This window comes from Chelonia mydas, chromosome 6 (assembly GCF_015237465.2).
Source record: "Chelonia mydas isolate rCheMyd1 chromosome 6, rCheMyd1.pri.v2, whole genome shotgun sequence".
NCBI classification, from domain to species: Eukaryota; Metazoa; Chordata; order Testudines; family Cheloniidae; genus Chelonia; species Chelonia mydas.
Window position 1 is genome coordinate 78020201 of NC_051246.2, and position 8538 is coordinate 78028738.

Sequence of the window (8538 nt, forward strand, 5' to 3'; positions counted from 1 at the left end):
TTGTGAAGAACAATAATACAAGCAGATGGTAGGACTCAGAAGTATTTTCTAAAGCACTGGTATAACTTTTATAATAAATAACACTATGTAATACTTAAACGTAACTCAGAACCTCTAACGCCTCAACTCTGCTGCATTCCCCTATCTTGTGCATCTGACAACCTCTCTTTTAATACTCTGTATAAGAAACTAACCTGAACTGTCAACAATTTTGCTTATCTGTAATACAAATTAGTAATTACAAACAAAACAATAAAACATCATTAATTAAGGTCCAGATCTTCAGGTGGTATAAATTAACATAACCCCATTGTTACGCTGATTGATACAAATGAGGATTTGGCTAGCATATAATTTCAACCAGAATTTGCATTTCTTGGTCTCTGTCCAGTAACTAGATGTTTCTAAACAGTCAGAATTTTTCCAGACATTTTTAGTACTATATCTGACTATAAACAGAGACATTTAGATATTTAGGGCTGGATTTTAGAAACCCTTTTTCATGCCTGAGTAGTCCTTAGTGGCTTGAGAAGTCCTACTGAATTCAATAAGAACAGCACTGTGTCCCTACATGGATGATAAAAGAGAATAGGAACATGTTTATTTGAGTTGGTATTGAACTACAAGTTTAGAAACGTTAAAAACCTTGGAAGCTGAAAAAAATTCAACTGAGCCAAACTGTTTCCATATTGGCTCCACTCCTAACAACAAATAAATTATATGTAGAGATATATTTTAGAAAGCATATGTAAAATTTCTATATAGTGGTCATAAAAACTAGGGTACAGCTGTTCCTAAAATTCTGGCTCCTGAGAAGTGTTTTTACTTGGGCCCAGTTTCCTGTGGCATTCTGAGAGAAAGAGAATTTGTTCCAACTGTCACAAAAAGAACCCTATAGTTAATCTTTTCTTCCTTACAAACTGAAAAGCCAAAAGTAGTGTAACCCAAAACTTTACACACACAAATCCCAAAAGAAATTGGACCACAGCATGTCAAGTCCTAGTTGAGGACTCTTGTACTTCTGTTAAAAGCTACATTGTACCAGAGTTACAGGCTTAGAGGGGAGAGGTAGCAGAGGCACATCTAATATCCTCCTTGTTAGCAAGTGGGGAGGAACGGAATGTGGACAGATCCGTGGCTATGGCACCTTCCCTGCCTTGACCAGGGAAGCTGGCTGACCATGGAGTAGAGGGGGGTGAGAGTGCACTACACAGCGAAAGGAGAATAAGGTCACACACACACCCCCACACACACACCCCTTTGTACAGCACAAAATCTGTCAGGGTCACAGCTTAATATGAAGAAAGGAGAACAGGGCAAGCAAGCAAGTGGACAGAACCATAGCCAAAGAAGCTGGGTGGAAAAGAGTATGCCACATTCAGAAAAAGTGTTCACCTCCAGATCAAGAGGTTAGCATGGAGGAATTTTGACTCTAAGGCACAATTCTTTCCCCAAGGTCCTCCAGGGACAATTCGGGTACATGCCACCCCATACTTAGGTCTGAACCTATAGGCTCAATTTAGCCCTAAATATCACTAGAGGGAACAATGTAAAAACAGTTATATCTTTGAATTTGTATGTCATTCATCTAAAAAACCCTGGTTTGTGTGTCTTATATGAATTAACATTTGCTATATCTAATAATCAAACAAGTATCTTTCTGCATAAAGTACTATACAGTATAAACCATGCACTAATTTAGGTTAGGCACCAAAACAATAAGTATATGTTCAATTTTTATGGTCAATCAAACTGAATCACCGATCAATTAAATTTAAACTTCTAGCATGTAGTAAGCCTGTCATTAAACTAAAAACTAATTAACATTTTATCCTCATGTTAAGGATGCATTTAATCTGTATATATGGGATTATGTACATCAGATCTTCTGCAGAACATCTGCAGGGATCTCTTTAAAATTTAATCTTTCTTTAAGCATACTTTTAGTAAGAATTTTCAAAATGTTGTATAAGGCTTATTCATGACTTTTTAAAAAGCATTCTTCTACTGAGGAACAAAAAAGGGACACTGTATTGTCAACTACTTTGTCCCTCCCTAGTCAAAGATTGATTTTTGTTTGCAAACCATATATTTGATATCTAAATCATGTTCAGTGGCTTTCATTCATGATTGGTAGATTGATACAGCCCTGCATGAAAAATGGATTTATCTTTTGCAACACTCATCAAACACTAAATACCTAACTAGGCTGCAAGAAGAATCTTTAATTCCATCATTTTACTCTAGTAATTGCTTTTGCTTCCTTATGTTTAACCAGAGTAAATGAACTATAATTTTAAATTTCTCTTGACACTTGCTATCAGACATTGCATAAAACACGAACAAGGTGGCAAATGCTGAAAAAGGCAACTGAATCAAGAGTATATTAAACTAGAGAAATATATTTTAAAGGATGAACCAGGGAAATTCAGAATCAAGGCTGATATTTCATCCTTAACTCACCCCCATTGTGCTGAGGTTTTACAGCACACATTTTATTCAAGGCAACCCTCTGTTTGGAGATCCTTGTAGCGTGTAGCAACAGCAACAAATTAGCTTTCAGCTGGAGCTGAAGCCTGAACTCTATAGTTCCTTGTTTTTATAGATTTAAATCAGACCTAAGAATTATTAGGCTTGGGGATGATGAGATGTTGTGAGCCTCAAATTATTATTTTTCCTTAAAGTTTTAGGTTTTGCAAAACCAGCTTCCATTTTATGAAACCAAAACCTTTAGAAAAATAGTTGGAAAGGCTCTGGCAAAATCCCACAACACTTCTCCTCCTCGTCACTTCACTGCCTCTCTCAGCATTATGGGGAACAAATGGGTTTGTAATGCACTGGGTCCAGAGAAAAGCACACTCAGCTGCAGTCCTCAGTTAGGGAACCTGTGTAGGTCCAGGATATACTTTGCCTCTGATGGAGTTTGAGAGGGGCTTCCTTGAGCCTGGCTAAGGGCTGAGCAGGTCTGTTTTATGGTTATCCCAGTGTACCAAGGAATATATCTGTACCAGAGCAGTATTAGAAAAACTCAGCAGGACTAGGAAGAGTGTTTCCCACAACCCCTTTTGTCAGATGGAGAGTGGACAGTGAACCAAACCTCAGAAAAGATTCTTCCTCAAGCAGTTAGTCTTCTCATTGAAGAAGGCTGGCAATGGTAAAATGCCAATTATTGACTGAACATAAAACTCAAAAAAAAGTTATTCTGTGCCTGACTTTGATGTCTGAGAGAGTTTGAAAGAGGGAGAATTCTTTAACCTATCCACATTTTCACACCAATATATGTCACCTTTTTGCCTTAAATTTCTTTAGACTTTTACATCAGCCAGTGTGAAGGTACAAAACATCACCTGCCTGATTTTCAGGTGACCTCCTTTTGTACACATCCCCCCCCCACCCCTCACCCCACCTTTGCTCATGTGTTTCAGGCACTAACTCCTGCATACACAGTTGCGGAAATTTACACATGCAAATCCCATTTGTCTACATGTTTTTATGCACAAAAAGAGACCCACTTAAGGCCCCTTTGAAAGGCACAGTGTATTCATGAGAATTGTGCTTGCAGGTGACTGACATGATATTATGTCAGGGAATCTTGGATGATTACCCCATAGCATCTTTTTGCAGCTTGATTATAAACCACAGTGCAGAGGAACTATATTTTCCTCTAAAGGTATGTCTATACTGCAGCAAATAGTGTGTTCTTAACTTGGGTTAGCTAACCCATGTCAGTTAACTCAGGTTAAAACAGTGAAAAGATGGCAACTTAGTTTTTAACTCTGGTTAGCCGCTCAAGTTAAAGCCTATAGGGGGGCGTGAAGTTGAACTCCAGTTACTAATGCAAGTTAAAAGCTGAATTGCCTTGTCTTCACTGCTATTTTAACCCAAGTTAGCTAATGTAGGTTAGCTGGCTTGAGTTAAGAACACAACTTTTATTTGCAAGCTAGACATACCCTACAATACTCATTGGCAACTCCCAATCTCAGCTGCATAGGTAAAAAGGATTAACATCTAGATATTTACAAAGCCTCAAAGGAAGTGACCTAGTTTGAACAAGGTTACTGGAATTAGTATTCTCCATACATACGTAAAAGAAAATAGTTTCTGAAAATACATGCTAACTTATGGACTATTATTACTAATTAATACTATCCTCCAGGCAGTACACTCCTTAGACTGTAATTTTTTTCTAGGTAAATATCCATTATTAATGTTTGAAACTATTTAGTCTATGGTGAAAAGACATTTAAAAATAAACAACTGATATATGCATTATACTTTTACAGAGACCTTCAAAGTCAATAGCACTTTCTATGTTGCAGGCACAGAACAACTGTGGGGCATGATTTTTGTTGTAAATAATGTATGTTATTCAGAAACTGGATTATTCATATGATAATTAGAGCCCTATGCCCTATTCACAACAGGAAAAGTTGGGGGTGGGGGGAATGGTTGAGGGGAAAAAGGGGAGAAAATTGTAAGAAAGCTTGACCTTCCTGACATCTATGCCAAACCTAATCATTTTCTACAACTGTAGTTAATTCCCCTAACCTTCTCTTCAGATAGAAAAAATGTAGGCCTGTGAACTGCTGCACCCTCACCAATAATGACAAATTTAGGGGAAACTACATTTATTGCTTCCAAAATCTATCCATACTTGTTCTATCCAGTTTTATGAATATATCAGCTTCCTGAAGCTGAATGAAACCACAAGAATTGCAATAACCATCCTATGAAGTATCAATCTCTTGGATTTATTTCTTCCAATTTTTAGTAGTGGAATGATGCATCTACCTTAGCATTCTTGCATTTGGTTTGTTTGCTTAGTAGGCGGCTGCTAGTGAGTGTGTGAGTGACTATGTGAGTGTGTATATAAAGGCCTCAGAATTTATTTGAGATCATTGCCTAGACAATAGTTTCTCAAATACCTAAAACAGCCCAAGGTTAAATAACCTCACTGGCTAAAAGATCACACACGCACACATGCTTATGGATTAGGAGTTGTATGTTTAATCCTGAGAAATCATGTTATCATCACCTAAATTCTTGTACTTTAATGTGACAAGCCAAATAGTCTTGAATTATATTGGACTTTTGGCTACCTATAATTTGGGGAAGAGAAATATATTGTCTAAATTATGGGTGATTAGGTGATAGCCAGTTTGCTTTACCTGGTATCAGAGACGTAGTCTCAACATTGCCTTCAACCTAGGAGTGATTTGACCTTCCCTGTGTTCAGCCATCCAGCTGGAATATGAATATATCAGTTGGTACGGAGACTGACAATTACCTCACCCACCTTGTCTCTCTAATATCATTGGACAGACATGGCTACAACTACACTACTTTACTTCTAGGGCTGGTAGCTAAACAAAACTGCTGCCTTCCCAAATAATTAAGTAAATTTTATAAAGTATTGGCAGTTTATTTGAAAATGTTTATCAACCTGATAATTAGATTAATTGGATGATTTGATATTAGTCCATTTTATTTGAATTTGATGTGCTTATGTGAATTTTAGTTTATTTTTTTGCTTAGTTATTTAGTTTAATTATCAAATATATACAATTGGAAACCTCTGAGATTTGGCTGTTTCTTTCCCAGACGTCAGGGTTCAGAACTGGAGGAGTCCTGGAGTAAATAACAATCAGCCAATGCTGGGCCCCACCGAGTGGTTGTCAACAGAACTTCCCCCATAGTCCTCACATAATTGGAGCCTGAACAGGGCCACTATTAGAGGGACTAGGAGGGGGAGTAATACATTTTATTGGACCAACTTTTATCAGCTTTTGAAGAAAAGATGACTTGTGCATTGGTCATTTCTAAGGACCTAAAGGCTGACTAATTCTCCATGAGTCCATACATCTCACATAGTATATCATATTCACAGGGGTACAGGGATTATAAGAAGGAAACATTAATATGAAACCAATACTTACACCTAATTCAAAGGTAGTGATGAAGAAATGTCAGTAACACAGGTAGCTGTTTATCATATGAGTCGTAGTCATAGCTATGACAGCTAGAGAAGACCCACATGGCAAGCCAACTCACTAGTCTAGGGAAAGCTTAATCAAAATAGAGAAGTTAGAGGAATACTCATTTCCTCAGAAAAGAAAGAAAGAGAGGAACTGAAAAGAGCAATGAAAAATAAACATGTTGCTTACACGTGATGTTGAACTTTATATCCTCTGGAATTTCTTTAGTATGGAATCTTATTCAGTTTCAATATTCCCAAACTATTGAGCAGCAGCTGTGATGGGAATCTCCTTTTTGCGCCCGCCCCCCTCATATACCAACCAACAGGCAAGTCGTTCTTTTGACCCTATGGAGTATATAAGAGGTGCAAGTAAGGGCTATAAAATAATATATTTGGTCATGTGGTGGTTAGTGGCGATAGATGAATTTTTGGCAGTTAACCCAATATTATCCCAGTCTAGTTCTGTCAAAGCCATAATTCAAAGCCTACTCCCAGAGCCACATAAGGTTTATCCTTTTCTCAACAGGCCTTACACCCAGTTCTTACTTTGTGAACAGCTCACTCAGAGAAGAAGGCCAAGGGAGGAGCCTTTTGTATTATTTATCATTAGTCAGTGGATAACAATGTTTTCAGCTCTGTATGGGACACGAGTGTGATACAGGCTCTATCCTCAAGGAATTGCACAAGACAAAACATACACATAGTGCACTGAGGGAGGAAATGGGAGACACAGGCTTTTCATTGTTTAAATTAAATAGGGTCAGAGCCTCAGCTGGTCCATTCAAGTCAATGGAGCTACTCTGAATTACCCCAGCTAAGAATCTGGGTTTATACCTTTGTGGAATGTTTTCACAATCACAGAAGGAAAATGTTCTATGGAGGGATTTGAAGTAGGCCCAGGAAGACTGCATCAGAGCAGAGGTTCCAGAAATAGAACAGAGGCACGGAAGATAGCACAAAGACAAGAATGGAAGAATGGCACAAACAAACTTGTGGTCTCAGTGGAGCAAACTAGGCAGATAGTAGAAGATGAAAGCAAATACATTGGCTGGAGCTGAGGAAAACCTTGAAGGTAAGCACAAGTGGTTTAGCTGTGGTGCAGAATGTGAGCAGAAGGATTTCTAAAGGAAATGGTTGTGGTCAGAGTGGAGGTGGATTTTGTTCAGTAATATCATTGTTTCTGATTTCAGAGGGATTCAGCAGTGATGTTGTTTGGTTCCTAAGAAAGCATCCTATTGGGGGACATTTTCCCATTGACCCTTATGGTCTTCAGTTTTCATTTCTTCCTCCTAAAACGTGTCCCTCTGTCCATCACTCAAGCAGTAGCAGTTGTGAGAAAGAATGTGGAAAAGAATAGTTTCCCTTTAGAAAGCAGAAGGGGCAGCAAGAGGGACAAAGAAAACAGATGAGACAACAGCAAACTGATTTACAGATTTTCTCATTTGAGGTGCACGATACAAAAACATTGCTGGTTATGATGTGCAGACTGAGGCTTGTCTATATATTTATAAATTAAGTGAAGTGCAAATCACACTAGAGGATTTATGCTAAGAGTGTTTCTAAAACACACCAGAATGAGTAGAATGTATCACCAACTACCTCCTACAACGACTACACATGTTCCACGGAAACATTTTTAATGGTGATACCATGCAGACATTCACTTGAGTCGGAGTGTAGGAAGTCTGTGATTAAATGAAAACTGGAACTGGATCTCCTAAAGTAACCCAGATCGAAACAGGCCTGGAATTTGAAGACATTTAGATCCAGATTCAGATCTTGATTTTGCGCCTCAGGACATTTCTACTAAAAACATGCATGGAAAAATAAATTATTGCCATACAGCAATGACAATACTTAGAAAAGTAGAGATTCATTAGTAAAACATGGATACGTTAATTAACAAGATTTGACCATTTTTGACAAATAATGCAGAGTATAAATGTATTTTCACTTGGCCAGAAAATTTTACACTGGAAGAAATTTGGATTAGATATGGACTGACTGTCACCTGATACAATGTGTTGTGAAGTTTGAACAGCAGATGTCTCACCCAGGGATGCTTCCTTGCAGAAACAGCAGGAACCTCCTGTACACTCACTTTGCTTGGCATTCATCTCCCGACCAGCTGCCAATTTTAAACTATAGCAAGTCTCTCCGTTTATAGTCCTTTCAAGCTAAAATCTGTTACATTTGGGAAAAAATAGCAATACTTATGTAAATCAATAATTGCATTGTATGTAATACAGTAAATCCATAACATGCCTAGAGTGATGCTAACAACTTTGCACACTGGTATGCTATCAAGCAATACGTACAAAGTAATTCATATGCGTCAACATCTGAATGTATCTTGTTCAAATACTCATTTTGTTTGGCACAAACAGCTCTCTTTGCATATTAGAGATAAATATAATTCTACTTTCTTCTTCAACAGATCTACATATTGTGGCTAAATCCCATTCATGTCAGAAGAAAAGGAGGACTTGTGGCACCTTAGAGACTAACAAATTTATTTGAGCATAAGCTTTCCTGAGCTACAGCTCACTTCATCAGATGCA

The 8538-nt window shown here is 37.9% G+C and overlaps 1 long non-coding RNA gene across 1 annotated transcript in view; it reads right to left on the reverse strand.

The window, feature by feature from the left end:
- LOC122466224 overlaps positions 1 to 8137 on the reverse strand; it is a 48641-nt gene extending 40504 nt beyond the window's left edge. The window contains exon 1 of the long non-coding RNA XR_006291583.1: positions 8031 to 8137. This is a non-coding gene — a long non-coding RNA (uncharacterized LOC122466224). The remainder of the gene's footprint in view (positions 1 to 8030) is intronic.
- Between the last annotated feature and the right edge of the window lie 401 nt (positions 8138 to 8538).